The sequence below is a fragment of the Lagenorhynchus albirostris genome, chromosome 10 (genome assembly GCF_949774975.1).
Source record: "Lagenorhynchus albirostris chromosome 10, mLagAlb1.1, whole genome shotgun sequence".
NCBI lineage: Eukaryota > Metazoa > Chordata > Mammalia > Artiodactyla > Delphinidae > Lagenorhynchus > Lagenorhynchus albirostris.
In genome coordinates, this window is record NC_083104.1 from 29,459,494 (window position 1) to 29,478,182 (window position 18,689).

General features: G+C 39.3%; 1 protein-coding gene and 1 non-coding gene across 20 annotated transcripts in view; both read left to right on the forward strand.

Moving 5' to 3' along the window:
• The window catches only part of FHIT (fragile histidine triad diadenosine triphosphatase), a 1,440,192-nt gene that overhangs the window by 953,689 nt on the left and 467,814 nt on the right, over positions 1-18,689 (forward strand). The window lies entirely within an intron of this gene.
• Positions 15,067-15,169, forward strand: LOC132528343 (U6 spliceosomal RNA). The gene has a single exon (XR_009543214.1). It is a non-coding gene; the product is annotated as a U6 spliceosomal RNA (small nuclear RNA).

Sequence of the window (18,689 nt, forward strand, 5' to 3'; positions counted from 1 at the left end):
ATTTAAAAACAAAAGCAAGAAAAGCTAACTCCTACTTAGCCATGGAGATTTGTAACTCATCTCTTCCCCCTCGGTGCTTAGGACTATGGGGTAGCTATCTAGGGATGGGTCCATGGAATCAGCATTTTGCTGGTGGTCAGCACCCTTTCCAGGTGACTCTTTGACATCTGAGAACTCGTTTCTTTTCTACCATCTCTCTTTGCCTTGACTGCCACTCATACTCCATTGGTTCCCTCTTCCTTTCAACTTTTGTGGAAAGGGCAAATGCTATAGATTAGAAGGAACACAGGAAACTGATATAGAAATATCTTCTTTGTCCATGTGTTATAAACATGTAAATAAATGTATTTGTTTACATGTTCATTATCCTCCTTATTGGAAAATGTTAGGAAGAGTATTTGAAATTCCTAAAAAATTCAAGATTTTCAATATAAATGTAATAAAACATAAGACCTAGGTAATGATAATTAAAATAACAGAACTTACCAGCATGTGTGGAGCTTTTTCTGTGTAGGAGGCACAGTGCTGACGCTGCGGACGTAGGTGGAAAACACTGATCTGGAGCTCGCAGCTCACTGGGAGAAGCTGACAAGTAAATAGGCAGTTTTATTGTGTTGCCATTTCTATACTGTTTGTTGGACAAACGTAATGAAGACCTTGTCAGGAAGAAGGAATGGGGATGATCTTTAGCATGGGGCTTCACATCCAATCTTATCATTTGATAAATTTTCTATGTTTCCTTGGCATCTGGTAAAGAATGCAGATCTCATTAGCATTACCTTTGGGAATGATCACACAGAATTTAGGAAGAAATCTCAGGGAAGTCTTTGAAGAAACAAAATGCATAGATAAATGTGTACTTAAACTTCTCTGGTGAAGTGCCTTCCGCCCTACTCATTTTCCTAAAATGTCTTGCAAGTGCCTCACTAGTACTTTTTGTTGAAAAAGTACTGGCTGTGATGAGTTCACACAAAGGAATACGTATGTGCATCTAGATTCTTGCAAGTAAGTCTGCTTTGCAGTAAGAGGTCCCCACAAGTCCTGAAACAGTTTCCTTTATTCCTTCTGTGTGAGAAAACCCTGACATGTTTTAACCATTTTAAACTTTTTTTTTTGTTTTTTCCCCAAATGAGATTACTTCTTTTCCATTTCCCGCTGTTTATTTTAAGGGAGTTGTAACTCTTGAATCTGAGGGTTGCTAATAGGTTTTGAAGGGAATCGCAAAGGCAGCATCTTCCTACTTCCTGCCAGCTGGTCTGGACTTGGTTTCCACCAACACAAGAGCGCAGGTTGAGTTGTCCTTTCCCACCTGGCTTCATGCAGGACCAGCTTCTCTCCCAAGTGCTCTGCTTCTGTCATCCCTCTTCCTCCTAGTTCTTTGTTCTATGGTATTTGAATTGGATAAAAATTATTCTCTGACTAAGGCAAAGTACTCTTTTATGAGGTAGTTCATTTGTGCTCCCGTGATGTTTTTTTCTCATTATGCAATAGTTCTAAAAACAGAACGTATTCCTATTGATGAAGGGTCTTAATCCCGATACTGAAGTCTTCAGTAGCCATTTTGCATCCTTCGTAGCGTGTGCTTTAGAGTGATCTTCTGTTTCGATGGTGGAATTTAAAGGGTTTAGTTATTAGTCTTTTTTTTTTTTAATTGCCAACTGTAACTTAATAGCTACAGAACTGCTTCTTAACAGGTATCAGCAACAGAAATACAAATTTGGAACAATGAACTGGTTTTTTTTTTCATTCTCTCCGATGAAGACTCTAATTTTCTGTTAGAAGATTCAGAAAGCAGTTGAGTGGCTTCTGTTGATCGGAATCCACTTCATGGTTTCCATGCAGGGTGACTTGTCTCTGATCTGCTGTGGTAGATCAATGCTGTTGATACTGAGAATCCAACTTTGTAAACTAGAACTACTAATTATAACACCATATGCTTGTTTACATAATATTATATAATTTTCATAAACTTTTCCTGTCTGTTGTTGTACTTATGGTAGCGTATGCCAGTATTACCATTCAATTCATGAGAAACGCAGGCTCCCATTGGTCGACTGCCCAGCTAATTTTCATAAGGCCAGTAAGGAGGAGAGCTGAATGAAGAACCAAGCCTTCAGCTTCTTGCACATCTTGTCTGTAGACATGGCTTCTCTTCTGGGCGCTAAAATGAAGTCAATTTATTCAAGTCCAACAATCAGGTGATCTTTCATTTCTGTAAATATTTAGTGTACTTATTCACTAAGCGGAAGTTGAACAAGGGCAAACTTGTATCATTTTTCTTTATTTAAACTTTATTTAAAGTTAAATATATACATGTTTCTATGCTTCGGCGAAATTTTTGCTCACTAGAAAGTCGTTGAAGATTCTGGGGACTCGAAAGCCTCTTCACATGTTTGTCATATCCAAAACAAAAGGATACATTTTAAATGATGCATTAATTCCTTAGTTGACTATCAGATTCTCATGAAGCAGAAAAGAGTACATAGTCACCCTCTTTTTATATTATCATTTTTATTTTATATTTGAATATTCACTTTAATTAGCAGAATATCAGAAAAGATAAAAAAGTAAACACCTTGTTCACATGCACTACCATTTTCTATGTATTTTTTAATGATAATTTACAAAATTTTAGACTTCATAAAATGCTTAATCTGCAGAATAATCAATATAGGGCACTTTTACCTTTGGGATGCTACATAACAGTGTCTTAAATATTTTTTCCTTATTTGAGATATAATTGACATATCGCACTGTCTATGTTTAAGGTGTACAGCATGATTTGACCTACATATATCATGAAATTCCACAGTAACTTTAGTGAACATTCATCATCTCATATAGATACAAAATAAAAGAAAAAGAAAAAAACTATTTTTTCCTTGTGATGAGAACTCTTAGGATTTCCTCTCTTAACATCTTTTATATATAACATACAACAGTGTTAATTATATTTATCATGTTATACATTACATCTGTAGTCCTTATTTATCTTATAACTGGAAGTTTGTACCTTTTGACCACCTTCCTGCAATTCCTCCTTCCCCCAGCTCTTCACCTCTGGTAACGTCAATCTGATCTCTTTTCCTATGAGTTTGTTTTTTGAAGTATAGTTGACCTACAACACTGTGTTAGTTCCTGCTACACAACATAGTGACTTGGCATTTCTAGGCATTATAAAATGATCACTGTGATAAGTCTAGTTACCATCTCTCACCATACAAAGATTTTACACTATAATTGATTGTATTTCCCAGGCTATACATTTCATTCCTGTGACTCATTTGTGTTGTAACTGGAAGTTTGTACATCTTAGCTTCCCTCACCTATTTCACTCATTCCCCAGCCTCCCTCCCCTTTGGTAGTCCCCCTCCTTTTAGATCTTCCCATTTCAAAACATAAATACATGTAAGAGGAAAATGAAGGTCAAAAACTCTGGAAATACAGGCTTTTAAAAAATGTCTCTCAAATTAAGTTTGACCTTTTGCTCACAAATAATCATGCCTGGAAGGGCTGTAGAGTAAGAATAGACGTGTGTTAACTATGTACATACTTAGAAAAGTGCCAGGGATATTCGTAAATGTTTTCTTCAGTCATCTGTGGAACTCCTTGGACCATGTTTTAGAAAATGGTTTTAATTTTCTTTGAGGGATTATCATGACTGAAAAGGTCACAGCAATCAGCTCCATTACTAATGCATTTGTACTTGCCAAGGCTCAGTCATGGGGAATCTCTCTGGTTTTCACATTCAATACTTTTCTTTTTGCTTTGTTGTTTGATAAGGGAGAAGAAAGTGTTGGCATGAAGGGGAAGTGAATTTGGTACCAGCTCTTGTTGTTCCTGCAGCTCTGATCTTTGCCTTTCTTAAGCCTGTCATCTGTCAGGCAAAGTAAGAGTACTACTACATTAAGGGTTTTAAAAATGAATCGATCATTTCATACTTTCAGAAAACACATTCAAGTAATCTTTAAAGTACCATTCTGTGTAGGTGATAAATTCAAGGTTCCAGCATAACGTATACATAGTGAAATTTATTTTTTTTTATTATTTTTTTTTTTTTTTGCGGTACGCGGGCCTCTCACTGTTGTGGTCTCTCCCGTTGTGGAGCGCAGGCTCAGCGGCCATGGCTCACGGGCCCAGCTGCTCCGCGGCATGTGGGATCTTCCCGGACCGGGGCACAAACCCGTTTCCCCTGCATCGGTTGGCGGACTGTCAACCACTGCGCCACCAGGGAAGCCCCAGTAGTGAAATATTTTAACCTTCATTTCATGCTTCTCAACATTTTACAAAGCGTTTTTCTGTTCATTTTAGTTGGTGCTAAAAAACATGACTTCTAAAATTTTCTTAATAGGACTAGTTGAGTGATGTGAAAATTATTTTGTTTCCTCAGTACAAATTTTTATTTCTAATATTAGGGCAAGTTTCTTAAATTAACAGTATAACTGTGGGTTCTTTTTTATTAGTAGCCAGGGTAAAATTTTAAATATTTAATATTATTAGGTATTGCCAAGATGTAAAGGACAATATCCATTCTCATATAGTTTATCTTAGTCATCATGGGCTTTATTCTATGCCATTTCATGTCTTAGATATTAGTTCTGGGGGAAAATCTGAGGAACTCATTAAAAAAAGGGCAGGTGTCCAATAAATTTATTTTTTTGCTCCTGTATAAATATTTGTATTCTTTTAGCATCTATTCTTCTAAGCGTGTTTCCAAAGCCCAGTATTTTTAAAAATAATAGTGGACAATGGTATGTAAGAGCAGGATCTTAGGCATCAGGGAATAATAAAAACCTGGAAAAGTTTGAACTAAGTAGCACTCCTGTGCAATTTCCAAATTCTGGGGCTATTTAGCACTTCCTGGTATGACATAGAGCTTGGGAACCTTGGGAAGCCGGCCTCACTCTGGTTATCTATAAAATAGGAATTAAAGTTTCTATTTTATTGGCTGTTAAGAGGGTGAAACGAGATAGTTTATAGGAAGACACTTATTCCAGTATCTCCCTCCTGATGTTTAAACATGAAGTGATATTGAATCCATGTTGATGTTACTGGGATGTGAGCTAAGAGTTGAGTAGGAGCCCTTTTGTATGTTTCAGCTGAACCTGTGTGCCAATCACAGTGACCTACAGTGAATCTGAACATAGGTGATTCCACACTGGGTTAGGTCATGTAGAACATAGTTGGTGTCAATCAGAGTGAACAACAACAACAACAACAAAAACCTGTTGATATTCAATATATTTGTAAGGATGAGGAGAAGCAGTCTTGTACTCTGGTAAGCTTGTTTTATGCATACTGTTTAACTCATTAATTCCTGGCACCTTTATATAAGGAGACATGTTCAGGGATTTTTAAGAGTAAAAAACTGAAAAACATATATTTTGATCAACGTGGGAATAATTAAATAAACTAGGTATACCCAAAGTATGGAATGCTGGTAGGTAAGAAGTATGTTAATTAAACACAGAAGTTTGCAAAACCTTTGCAAAACCTCTTGATCCCACATATGTACAATACTCTCACCCAAACAACACAAAAGATGTCTGCGTATGCGTATAGCTAAATGCATGAAGAAAGGTCTGAAATTGATAACAAAGGTTGCTTCTGTGGAGGGACATAGATAAGGTAGGAGCAGTAAGGGAGAGTTTTCAAATTTTTCTATATTGTTTAAACTTTTTTACAATGAGGATATTTTCATGTATTACTTGTATATAAAACTGAGAAAAAAAGGAAGTAAAACACTCAATCGTTTTGTAAAATTGGTAGCATCTAATTGATGGATACATGAGCATCTCCATTCACAATAAAGGACAACTAGTGATTAAAAAATACATAAGAACCAGTCCTTAAGGAAGCAATAAATTACTTACAGCAATAATTACACAATAACAAATTATACAACACTAAATTACTCAGTCGTAAACCCATTGTGCTTGGGCCCTTCACCAACCTTTAGTGATCATGAAATGAACTTCAATATTTGACAATGTTTAAGATTGAAGAGGTAAGCAGATGGTAACCTGTACTGGGCGTGAAGTGTAAGTGTAGTGGTGGGCATTGGATTCAAACAAGGAGTTTAAAGAGATACTGGCTTGCTTAATTTGTTCACTCTTCTGTTCATTCTTTTACTCTTTCATGCATTGTTTCCTGAGAAGCCGCTTTGTATCAGGCCCCAAACAAGCTGCTAGAGACACAGACCCAAGTAAGAAACCATCTTTGTCCCCGTGGGCCTCATCCAGTGACAAACATTCAGAAAGTGAATTATAATTTCTTGGGAAAATACCAGTCATTAAAGCATGGAGTCAGTAAGATCAAAGCCTATAGAAGGGTGGCATTGACCTGAAAATGAGACAGGAAGGCTTTCTGAATGAAGTAGCCTCCACCTTAGGTTTTAAAATAAGCAAGAAGTACTCTGGCAGACAACAAACCTGTGTTGCGGTGGGGAGAGCTGTGTCCAGTAGAGAGCATGTTTGGGGAGTTGCATGCAGACTGGGATTGCTGGAGACAAAATGCAAGACAAAATGTCCTCTCGGTTTTCCAGCAGAAGGGATTCCAGTCTAGCACTACTCTATGAGCACCGAAGCAAACAAGAGCTAGTGATAGATTGAGTTTTTTTAAAAAATAAAGCACTGGGAGGGTTGCTGTATTGAGTTTTGCTTTTTGCTTATTGCACCTTCCTACTGGAACCAACCTCTTTAAGGAACACAGTACACTCTCTTTAGTCCAAGTAAGGGTGACAGCTTCCTGTCGTGATGTTTTCCAGGCTTCCCTTTAGAAAAGTGTCTTCAGGCTGGGCTACCATTGCCATTTAAATTGCTTCATTGTAGAACTGTCAAGGGTGCTGCTTTCTATGTGAACTTTGAGGTTAAGGACCAGTCTTTATACAATGTTCTCTTCTGGAGTTTCTCAGATATTTGGGAAGGATACACATTCACAAACTCCTTAACAGAGAACTGTCTTGCCAGTTATTTAAAGATCTGAGTATCTGATGTTTTAATTGCTTTGAGAGAGAGGAAGGTGGGGAATGGCCTTTGAAGGTTACTGAATGATTAGGATCTAGGCCGGTCTGCTTTTAAGGAAATGGGTGGATTTGAGAAGCTATGTCTTCCTTTCGTTACTGTTCCTGCCTCATTTGGATTTACCAGTTAGAAAGCCAAATTGCTTTAAATATAGTATCCGTGGGTTTGTATGTGTTTTAGAATCTGCCTTCCATTCCCTCCGTCTACCAACTCAGAAGTCACATGTTATTTACACTACTCCTGGTGCTCTTGGGTCCCTCAAAGCCCCAGAATAAATTTATACTTGGGAAGGTAGGTATATTAAAATTAAAAACATACTTTATTATATCTGTGATAACTGGGTACAGTTATCCTCCAATGATGCTGAGCCATTGTTATTAAAGCAAGATTTCAAAGCAGGCTTAAAAGCTACCAGTGTCCTATAACTAATACATTTGTGTTTCTCCAACAATACATAAAGAAGCAAGCAAGGAAGGTGACACCTGTACAATGACCAGGGAGTGTAAGCTTAGCTTGGATCTTTGAGATTAAGAAGAGCTATCTCTTCTTCACAGCCTTATAGGTCAACGGGAAAAATCTTAAAAATCAATTCTTTCAGTAGCCAGGAACATCTGAAAGGAAATAAAAACTTGCTTATTATGGTGACATGGTTTAACACCAGCTAAGAATCTTAGAAATGAATTTTAAAGTGTGAAGTCTGGCAACAATACATTCAGCACAATCTTTTGCTGGAAATGTAGCGATCACAAACTGTCATTTCTTTCTATATTAACCAGTAATCATCTTATCAGATATGGGGTATCAAAATAATACTATGTATATATGTGTATGGATATATTATACGTAATTCAAAGGAAACTTGAAAGTATTAATTATTCATTAATTATATTAATATGTGTAAGTGTTTACTTATTATGTGGATCTATTTAATTCAAAGGAATTCCGTAGGTATTAAGTATTCATTAAAACAATACATAAACACATGTAAGGATAGTTTAACTTTCTAAGACATTAGTTATTCTCTTTGATGTTCATGTGAAATGTATGCAGTCTTCATGGTCAGGTCTAATAGCGGCTTCATTGAATGGGTCTTCATTGGACTCCTACTTTTGTGGTGGGCACTACTGTAGGCCCAGGGAACACGAAAGTGAACCAGACAGACAAGGTTCCAATTTTGTCTGAGCACATAGTCTAGTGGTAGAGGAGACACTGATGACAAATGGCTTATTTTTGAAATGAGTTATTCAAGAAAAAAGATGATTTCCAAAAAATTATAAGGATTATGAAGAAAATAAAGCAAAAGAATGAAAGAACATAAGAGGCTGAGTAGGGAAAGGGCAGTGGAACGGGTGGGTAGGAGGAGGGCAAGGAGGGAGGATGGCTTTAGATAGCATAGTCGGAGAAGGCTCTCCAGAGAGTGATGCCACCTGAAGGAGCCACCCATGAGAACATCTGGGGAGGAGCTCTCCAGACCGATGGAAGAGCATACCTCAAGGCCCCGAAGTGTCCAAACATTTGGCATGATTAAGGCACAGGGATAACCCTTGTAGCTCTTGGGTAGTTAATAGGCAGAGCTGGGCACTGGGGGAGATCTGAGAGTGGTGAGCAGGAATCAGATCATAAAGGGCCTTTTGGACCAAGGCAAGTTCTTGGAATGTTATTCTAAGTGGATTCAGGAGCCAATGGAGATTTTAAAACTTTTTATCACAAAAATTTCAAACATACACGAAAAATGGAGAAATATAATGACTCCCCATGTACCCATTATCCAGTTTCAGTAATTAGCAACTCATGGCCAATTTTGTTTTATCTGTGCTCTCTCCCCAACGCCATCACATAATTTGAAGTTTGAGGCCTGTCATTTTCTTTGTGAATATTTCACTATCTGTAAAGCATAGAAGCTCTTTTTCAAAACATAGACGCAGTACCATTATCACACCTGTAACTTTTCAGTAATTCTTTAGTATCATCAAATATCTAGTCTCAGTTGGGATTTTTAGCAGGGGAGTGGTATTACCTAATTTACAATTTTTTAAAAAAGAGTTCCTACCCTGTTGTATATATCAGAGCTTAGTGGAAGCTGGGAGATCACCTAAGGACTCTTTGTTTGGGTTTGGCATCAGTGTGGCCCGAACAAGAGTGTGATGATGGAGATAGAGAGAACTGACCAGTTTTGGAGGCAGAACCCACTTGTTGGTCTTTACTATAATTTTGGCTTGAGACACCGAGTGACTGGGGGAGAATAACAGTCGAGATGGAGAAGACTTGAGGAGAACAGCTGTGGAAGGGGAAATTAAGAATTTCATTTTGGCCTTAATTTCACCTCTGAAAATGGAGAACAATTTTTATATCAGCCTTAGAAAGAAAAAGGGAAGAAAAATGGTATTATGCATCCACATTTATAGGTACTTACCTCTAATCCTGCTCTAGGATATATGTTAAGGGGAATGTGATAACGGAAGAAATAGTTTCTGTTCTTAAAAAAAAGTATGGGTTTACTTGAAATCTATTCAGGCCCACTCAAGGAAAGCCTTGCACTGAGATTGCTTTGAAAGATAATAAGAATTCTGAGACGTCTGGCTGTCCAGTAACACTGCCTTCCACCAGCCTACCACAAATACAGTGACCTTACTTTCTGAACCTGAAATCGAGACCAAGGATTTGAAAATTGAGAGTGTACTTAGGGACAGTATGCAAGAATATAGGACATCAGAGCTGACTTGGGGAAAAAATTAGAAACCTTAATAACTATGATCCCCACCATTTTTACGATTAGTTTCCACTCAAAACTTCTCTGCAGACACTGGCCTCTGAATTGGTTTACTGTCTATTATTAACATGTATAAATTAATGTATGATCATTGCTCATTGTTATCTGTTCTAGAAAAAACGTCTCCCCTCCTCCTCCTCCTCTTCCTTCCCCTTTCTCTTTGAAGCCTCACCTTGCTTTTGAGACCTTCTTTTTAACTAAAATCCGGCTCACCCAGGATTATCTCCCTAATTTAAATTTAAATGATTAGAAATTTGAATTACATCTGAAAAATCCCTTCAAAGCAGCACCTAGATTAGTGTTTAATTGAATAAGTGGGGGTCATTGCCTAGCCATAGTGTCCTCATCTATTTAAAAGGGATAATACTTCTTGTTTGGGGAGTTAAATGAGTTGTAGCTTAGCATAGTACTTGATACCCGGTACCTCCTCATTAAGGATTAACTCTTCTATATGGTGGGGTGGGAAAGCCAAATGGTCATCACCTTATGGTGACAAAGGATCTGCCCAAACTAGATAGCATGTTGTTGACTGACAGAAGCTAGACACACAAGAGTCCTATGCATATAAGACATGAAAATGGTCAGAATTCACCAGTGGTGTTGGAAGTCCGGATGTTGGTTACCCTTGAGGAGGTGGTCTCTGGAAGGCTCCATGAGGTGGGCTCTGGGGTGCTGATAATATCCCATTTCTTATTCTGAGTGTTGGTTATATGGAAGTGTTCAGACTGTAAAAATTCATCGAACTTGTATATGTATACTGATTTTACTTAAATAAAAATTTAAATACAATTAGATGATAGATACCAATATTATGGATAGATAACCTTGTTGTATGTGTCATGTAGGGTGTGTATGTGTGTGTGTTTTATCATTGCACAGTAGGATAGTAAGTAGAAAAATCCTTCCTCCCAAATTACAAATATGGCAGTAGCTCAGAGGAAAGATGGGAGAGGGCCTTCATTAGCATATTTGACCCTATCTCATAAAATTATTTCTGGGGAGTTTCTGTGGCTGTATCTAATGAAATTAGAATGGTTATCAAAACATTTTGAGAATCCTTTTGGACAAAAAGGCATTCTTCTCACAAGACTATTAACTCAGGGACCAGAGCAATTGAGTTTCCTTTTATGAACTGAACTTTTCTTTGCAAGACCAGTAAGTTGTCTCTTTCAAAACACAAATGCAGTGAGCTTGCATGCTCATTATCTGTTTGTCTTATGCTACCTGCATTTTCTTTTTTTATGATCAGAGTCTAGGAAAGCAATTAAAAAAAAATCCTATGTCTGCACCAGAGTAATATTATCTGACACTATTGTCTAAAAAGTATAAATGAGGAATTATAATATCATTTTACAATGATAAAGGTGAATATTTGCATTTCTAGATATCAGCTTGGATACCAATACATATTTTTAGTATATTAAATAAAATGTTATATTTCCTCTTAATATTTGACTGTTGATGATGTCGTTTTATACTTTAAGTCAGCAGTGTCCAATAAGGCGTTCTGCAATGATGGACCTGTTCTATTATCTGTGCTGTCCAGTACGGCAGCCACTAGTCACATGTGGCTATACACACTGGAAATGTGCCCCGTGAACTAAGGAAGCACAATATTAATATTATTTTATCTTAATTAATTTAAATTTAAATAGCCACAGCTGGCTAGTGGCCAAAGTGTTGGACAAGGAGGTTTGAAATCTAAGTAAAATATGGTGTTCGGACCCAGGCTGATTGTGCTTAATTCTTTTCAAAGAACTTCTCAAGAGTTCATCTACAGAATGTCTTTCTCAGCCTCATTACTGGTCTTCTGGTGGAAAAGTCCCCTTGTAAAGACATAAGGAGGTCTCAAGGTTCTTAAACATACAGCAAAAACACCTACTTGAGTGCTGTTACCATTTCACCAATTCCTTCATTTCCTTAATCTCCTGGGCACTGTCCTTTCTCTCCCATCACAGGCTATGGCTGACTTGAGGGTTGTGTTCCCAAGATTCTGGGACATAGTAAGAAGTCAGTAAGCAAATAAAGGTCTGCCACATAGTAGGAGTTTGAAAATGAAGAGTTTATATTATCATCGTGGTTATTGCCACTGTGAAGCACAGTCTGGAGTGATATGGTCATCTCTTTGTGGTTTACTGTGAGCCAAGAGTTGTGAAGGATGAATTTACAATATTAAAAAAAATTAAATGATAAAAACAGCCAAAAACACCCTAAAAAAAACAACTCTCTCTCGTAACCATCTCCACACTCTTCATAGTTTGTAAAACTTACTTAGTAATTGATTTATACAACATTTTCCATTTTGTTTAAAAAATGTCAAGAAGAGGAGGCAATAATTAAAGAGGACTAACTAAAGAAAGCAAGATCAGCAGAATACAAGGGTCGGATCACTATTCCATAGACTCTGTTTTTTTTATTTATTTATTTATTTTTTTTGCGGTACGCGGGCCTCTCACTGTTGTGGCCTCTCCCGTTGCGGAGCACAGGCTCCGGACGCGCAGGCTCAGCGGCCATGGCTCACGGGCCCAGCCGCTCCGCGGCACGTGGGATCTTCCCGGATCGTGGCACGAACCCGTGTCCCCTACATCGGCAGGCGGACTCTCAACCACTGCGCCACCAGGGAAGCCCCGACTCTGTTTTTTTTAATTAAAAATTTTTTTTAATTGAAGTCTAGTTGATTTACAGTGTTGTACCAGTCTCTGCTGTACAGCAAAGTGACTCAGTTACACACATAGAGACATTCTTTTTTTTACATTCTTTTCCATTATGGTTTATCACAGGATATTGAGTATAGTTCCCTGTGCTGTACATTAGGACCTTGTTGTCCATCCATTCTATATGTAATAGTTTGCATCTACTATCCCCAAACTCCCAGTCCATCCCTCTCCCTCCCCTCCTCCCCAACCATTCCATAGACTCTTGGAGCTGGAAAACATGTTGGGTGTCAACTCCCTTCATGTGAAGATGAGATAACTTAAGCACAGAGACCAGAACTAGTTGCTATGTAATACGTTTTATTCAAGGGTCTTGTAAGAATATTTTTGAACAGCGATGCATAGTTAATCTAATTGGGGATAAATGCTGTATATATTAAAGCAGGACCCCAAGAGTTGTTTAGTTAAGCCATATTCTTCCTTCTTCCAGGAAATCACTGAACAGAGGCAGGTAAAAAACATAGGCCACAAGACTTGCAGACAGCCCTCACATTTCAAGAGAAGATACAAATAATGAAAACGTAACACACTTGAATTAAGCTATCTCCCTGGCAAGAGTCAGGAAACTTTCAATTCCTTACCTACCCCGACTTGAGTAATGAAAATATTATTTCCAGGAGTAGGAGAGTGATCCTCTGGGGAAGCCTGTCTCACTCACAAGCAGAGTTAAGGTATTTGAGTTCTGAAACATATGCCAAAAAATCCAATAACATATGAAACAGCCAAATATGTTCATTTTTATTAAGAATCTCAGTAAATGTCATTTTCTGGTGCCGGTGAAGTGCTGTGAAACTGGTGGGGAGTGTTTGGGGATTCCACTGAATCACGGATGGTTGCAGCTCATTGCTCCAGCCCATCTTTTTAATATGTGTTGTGTTATGTGGTTTAGTCCGAGAAGAAAACTTATTTTGGCTTACTTCCTTCACACGAATGGGAAGAATTTTGATTTGCTACGTATCTCTGAGCTCTGGTACGTTTTCTCATCCTCCTAACTGCTAGTTTATTTATTTATTTATCCTTAATATTTATTTATTTATTTGGCTGTGCTGGGTCTTAGTTACCACACGCAGGATCTTTAGTTGCGGCACGAGGGAACTCTTATTGATAGTTGCGGCAGGCATGCAGGATCTAGTTCCCCGACCAGAGGTCGAACCCAGGCCCCCTGCGTTGGGAGGTTGAGGTCTTAACCACTGGACCATTAGGTGAGTCCCTAACTGTTAGTTTATTGAGGTTAAGTGCTTTCTTTTGTGGTTGTGTGGAAAGGACTTACGATTTTTCTTTAAATTAAATCTGATTCAATTACCACATTAGATAGGTAGACGTTTTTGCCAGAGAAGAGAGAGGCTCACTTTCACATAGAGGGCCAGAACAGTTTTAGACAGGAGGTGAGACCTGAATGTCCACAGAGGGAAGCTTGCTGGGAAACCAGCACTTGTCAAGGAAAAAGGACTGCAGCGTGATTATTACTTCTCATTCTAGAGACACTCACATACTCCTCTGAGTCCCCTTCCTGACTGTTCCTCCCTCCTCTATATCTAGACTCTGGTGACAACTAACTGTTGCTTTCCCTACTTGCTTCCTTCCAGCCTGGAGACTGTCCGTTTCTCATTTTCTCAAAGTACTTCTTACCTGCAGCCACGGACCATAGCAGACACACTAAAGCTTTAGGCTAAAGGAGGGGGATCACAGAACATAGCAGTATAATACAGGCAATAATTTTTAATTGAACAGAGGACAGCTCTCTTGTAAAAATCCATTGGTCATTCTTCGACACAGGGCATTTCTCCCAGATGGTGTGCCAGGTCGAATTCCCCTGAGGCCAGTTGTTAACATCTGCTCCAACCTGTGTCTTCCTACAGTCATGCCATCTCCTCTCTGTTGGCGGGCCTCATCCCATGATCCAATATTATGTTTTTTCTTTTTTTTTTTTTTTACAAATTCATTCATTCATTCATTCATTATTTATGGCTACATTGGGTCTTCGCTGCTGTGCACGGGCTTTCCCTAGTTGCGGTGAGCCGGGGCTACTCTTCGTTGCAGTGCGCAGGCTTCTTATTGCAGTGGCTTCTCTTGTTGCGGAGCATGGGCTCTAGGTGCGTGGGCTTCAGTAGTTGTGGCTCGCGGACCCTAGAGCACAGACTCCGTTGTTGTGGCACACGGGCTTAGTTGTTCCGAGGCATGTGGGATCTTCCCAGACCAGGGCTCGAACCTGTGTCTCCTGCACTTGCAGGCGGATTGTTAACCATTGCGCCACCAGGGAAGCCCAATATTATGTTTTACAAACAGAGGATCCAGCCACCCTGGGTCCCTTCAGCAAGGTAGAGTCACAGAAATGCTGAAATGACCATTTTTCCTTTAACATGACTGAATTCCTAAGCAGGGCTTTGTCCTCTACCAGTCCTGTTAATGGAAATACAAAGAAGAAGAAGGTTTTAGTTGGTCTTAGCCCAGAATATGCTGTTTATAGGTCATCTGTCCCCTCCCCCATCCTACCATTGTTTCAAGTTACAGCTCAGTTTTGTCGATCCCTAAATCACTGTCTTAAAAGAGGACAAATGTTGTGCTCACTTCAGCAGCACATATACTAAAATTGAAATGATACGGAGAAGAGTAGCATGGCCCCTGCACAAGGATGACAAATTCGTGAGTCATTCCATATTTTTTGAATTGGGAGATTGGGATTGACATATATATACTACTATGTATAAAGCAGATAACTAATGAGAAGCTACTGTATAACACAGGCAGCTCTACTCGGTGCTCTTTGGTGACCGAAATCCAAAAAAAGAGGGGATATATTTATACATATGGCTGATTCACTTTGCTATACAGCAGAAACTGATACAGCAGTGTAAAGCAACTATACTCCAATAAAAAAAATTAAATTAAAAGCTACTACTGAATTCTGATGTTCAAAAAAAAAGGACACATTTTGCTTTAAATGCTTATTAATTATTTCTATAGTATTTAACAGAGCAGCCTTTTGGGAGGTAAGCCTGTCTACTACTTCTACTTATCTCCCTTGGGATATTAAGCTCCAACTGAGTGCCGTGTGACATACGAGCACCAGACTGCATGGTTTCTTGTGTCTGCCCTTTCTTTCCTCTCTGCCTGGGAGGGCCTCTCCAACTCCCTCCCCGCACCCCCAGTCCTCAGGACATTTCTATCTGGACCATACCTCCTGGTCTTTTAGCCTTCTTTTTGAACTTTCTCCCACTCCTTAGGCAAAGACAGACATTCCATCTGATTTCTGCCAATATTCTTTGCATCAGTTATCAGCTCTCTCATTTTCCGTTCCATTGGCAGTTGCTCCTTTAGATTGTAGATCACTTCAGAGGAGGCACGTACCTGTCTCTTGTTTTCCTAGGATCTGGTGTAAGTCCTCAGGAAGTGTTTGCATGAAAGAGTGAACTAAGGTGGGACATTGTAAGAATATCCAGTTTAGTTTGTCAGTATGTAGTTAACCACATCCCTGGATAAAGCATCTTACCAGCTGCCCAGGGGATAAAAGATGAGTAGGGACCTAGGGCTACCATAGCGGAACAGAGTGTGATCTGTGAACTATTAAAAACTCAGTATGTGATCATCCTTGGAAGGGGGACAGAAGCAAAGTGCAGTGAAAGATCCAGTAATGGAGAAATTATACCTAGTTGTGGAAGAGGACAATTTAACAAGCAGTACTCCTGTATTGATTTGAAATCTGAAAACCCTGGTGACAGATATAGAGAGAAGGCCCAGCCTGCCCTCATGGAGAATATGGTTAGGGAAGCCATACAATTTGCCTTCCAAAAGAGGAAGTTTGCAAGAACATGGATAAACTGGAACTTCATGGTTACCCTGATTATAATCTAGTAGGAACATAAATACAAGGAGAGACTTCATGAAGGGAACCTTCAGAAGATCCTTGAAAAATCAGTGAAGACACCTACAAGAGCAGATTATAGGTCTTGAAGGAAAAGGAAGCACACTCTTTATTAAAAAACAAATTTTCTTCAATGCTTAGGTTAATTAACCTCTGCATTTACAGAAAAATGGGTCTACTCCTTGTTGTTTGTCATAGTTTTGTGTAAGGATCAGCTCAGGACAGTTTTACCTTGACCAGTGTGTATATACTGACAGTACATAGTATATGTAGTGGAACTTCAGAATAGGAAGCTTGGATTCTCCTTTCAACTTGATTTTGGGCAAGTTAAACAACCTGTATAGACCTCACTTTTCTATAAGATGGGGATAAAATGAGAAAAAAAAAATAGCTACTTCACATGGATTTTTTTTTTTTGGAGGAATAAATATGTTAAATTTCTTAGCATGGTGCTTAATAGGAACTCTGTAAAGATGAGCTGTTATTGTTAATTTTTTATTTTGTATAGTTAAAACTTTACACAGGACACAAAGACATACTTCTACAAGTTGATTTAAAAGCTACCAAGCTTAGGGCTTCCCTGGTGGCACAGTGGTTGAGAGTCCACCTGCCGATGCAGGGGACATGGGTTCGTGCCCCACTTCGGGAGGATCCCACATGCTGCGGATAGGCTGGGCCCGTGAGCCATGGCCGCTGAGCCTGCGCATCCGGAGCCTGTGCTCTGCAACAGGAGAGGCCACAACAGTGAGAGGCCCGTGTACCACCAAAAAAAAAAAAAAAAAAAAAAAAAAAGCTACCAAGCTTAACATGTTGTTTTGACAGCCATGCAAGCATCAGGAAAAAAGGTGACAAAACACAGGTACAGAACTGTGACCTCACTGGACTTTGAGAGGGAGGAGACTCAGGGGCAGGCCTGGTCAGCTGGGGGGCGCTCTGAATTCCACTGAGGGCTGCTGAAGAGGAGAGAAACCAGAGGTCTCTCCTAGGTAGTGAGATCCAAAGTTTCAGTCATTTCTCAGAGAATTCCCAGGGGTGCTAAGAAAGCAATTTAAACCTGTATCTGGGGTGGAGACTTAGCAGGGGGCTTTGGAAGAAGCCTCTGGCAGCCTGTAATTATGAAAATAAAAGTCTAATAGTATGAAAGACAGTGATTAGATTAGCAACACTTAAATTCATTGAATAGTGAAAAGAGGGCTGAGCTTGTAGACTCTCAACAAGCTTGTTGCTTAGGAGTCGTGAAGGGAAGTCAGCTGTGTGTGTGCTGCTTTTATTTTAGTAAATAAAAACTCTCCTGTTAGTACCTCAGGAAAGAAGTGTTTTTATTATGAAACAAAGCACAGATTGCTTATGCACTGCATAGATGCCATATAACACAGGGTTAAGAGAACAGACTCTGGTGCGTGACACACTTGAATTTGAGTCCTACTTCTGCTGTTTCCTAGCTGTGTGACTCTCTTAGCTTGGGCTGCTGTAATAAAATACTATGGACTGGGTGGCTTAAGTGACAGAGATTTATTTCTCACAATTCTGGAGGCTGGGCATCCTAAGATCAGGGTACCAGCATGGTCGCCTTCTGGTGAGGCCTCTCTTCCTGGTTTGCAGACAGCTACCTTCTTGCTGTGTCCTCACATGGCAGAGAGTGAGCGCTCCTGTCTTCTCTTCTTGTGATGAGAACATGAATCCCATCATGAGGGCACCAGCTCCAGGACCTAATCTAACTCTGATTACCTCCTCATGGCCCCACTTCCAAATACCATCCTACTGGGGATTAAGGCTTCAACATATGGATTTGGGGGGATGCAGACATTCCATCCATAGCAGTGACCTTGAGCAAACATTTAAGCTCTTCATACCTAGTCCTCCCCTACAAAACAAATAATATGAGTACGTCCTCAAATCGGGTATTTTAATAAAGAGCTTGCACAGGGCCTGCCATAGAGCTAGTGCTTAGTAAACATCACCTCTTCCCATGGAACTCTGCTGTGTAATGCCCGCCTAAGGGGAGCTGGAGCCCCGGGAAGAGTGTCTCCCTTCATTTGTAATGAACTGTTTCCTCGAGTGTGGGAAGAGATCCTTTTAGATGAAAAAAAAAATGTACGAACATGAATGTGTATGTGTTTTAATAGCCAAAGGTTAATTGCAATATGATTTGGAAATATATGTATATAGTCCCCAGAAAACCCATTATTTTACAAATTTTGTTGATTAGTATTGAGGCTTGAGTAAAAAATATTGTGTGGAAAAAAAATTGAGTAAATAATTGGTACACGTGGTACTGAGAAATGGCACAAACTGTACAGGAGGGAAGGTGAATGATTGAA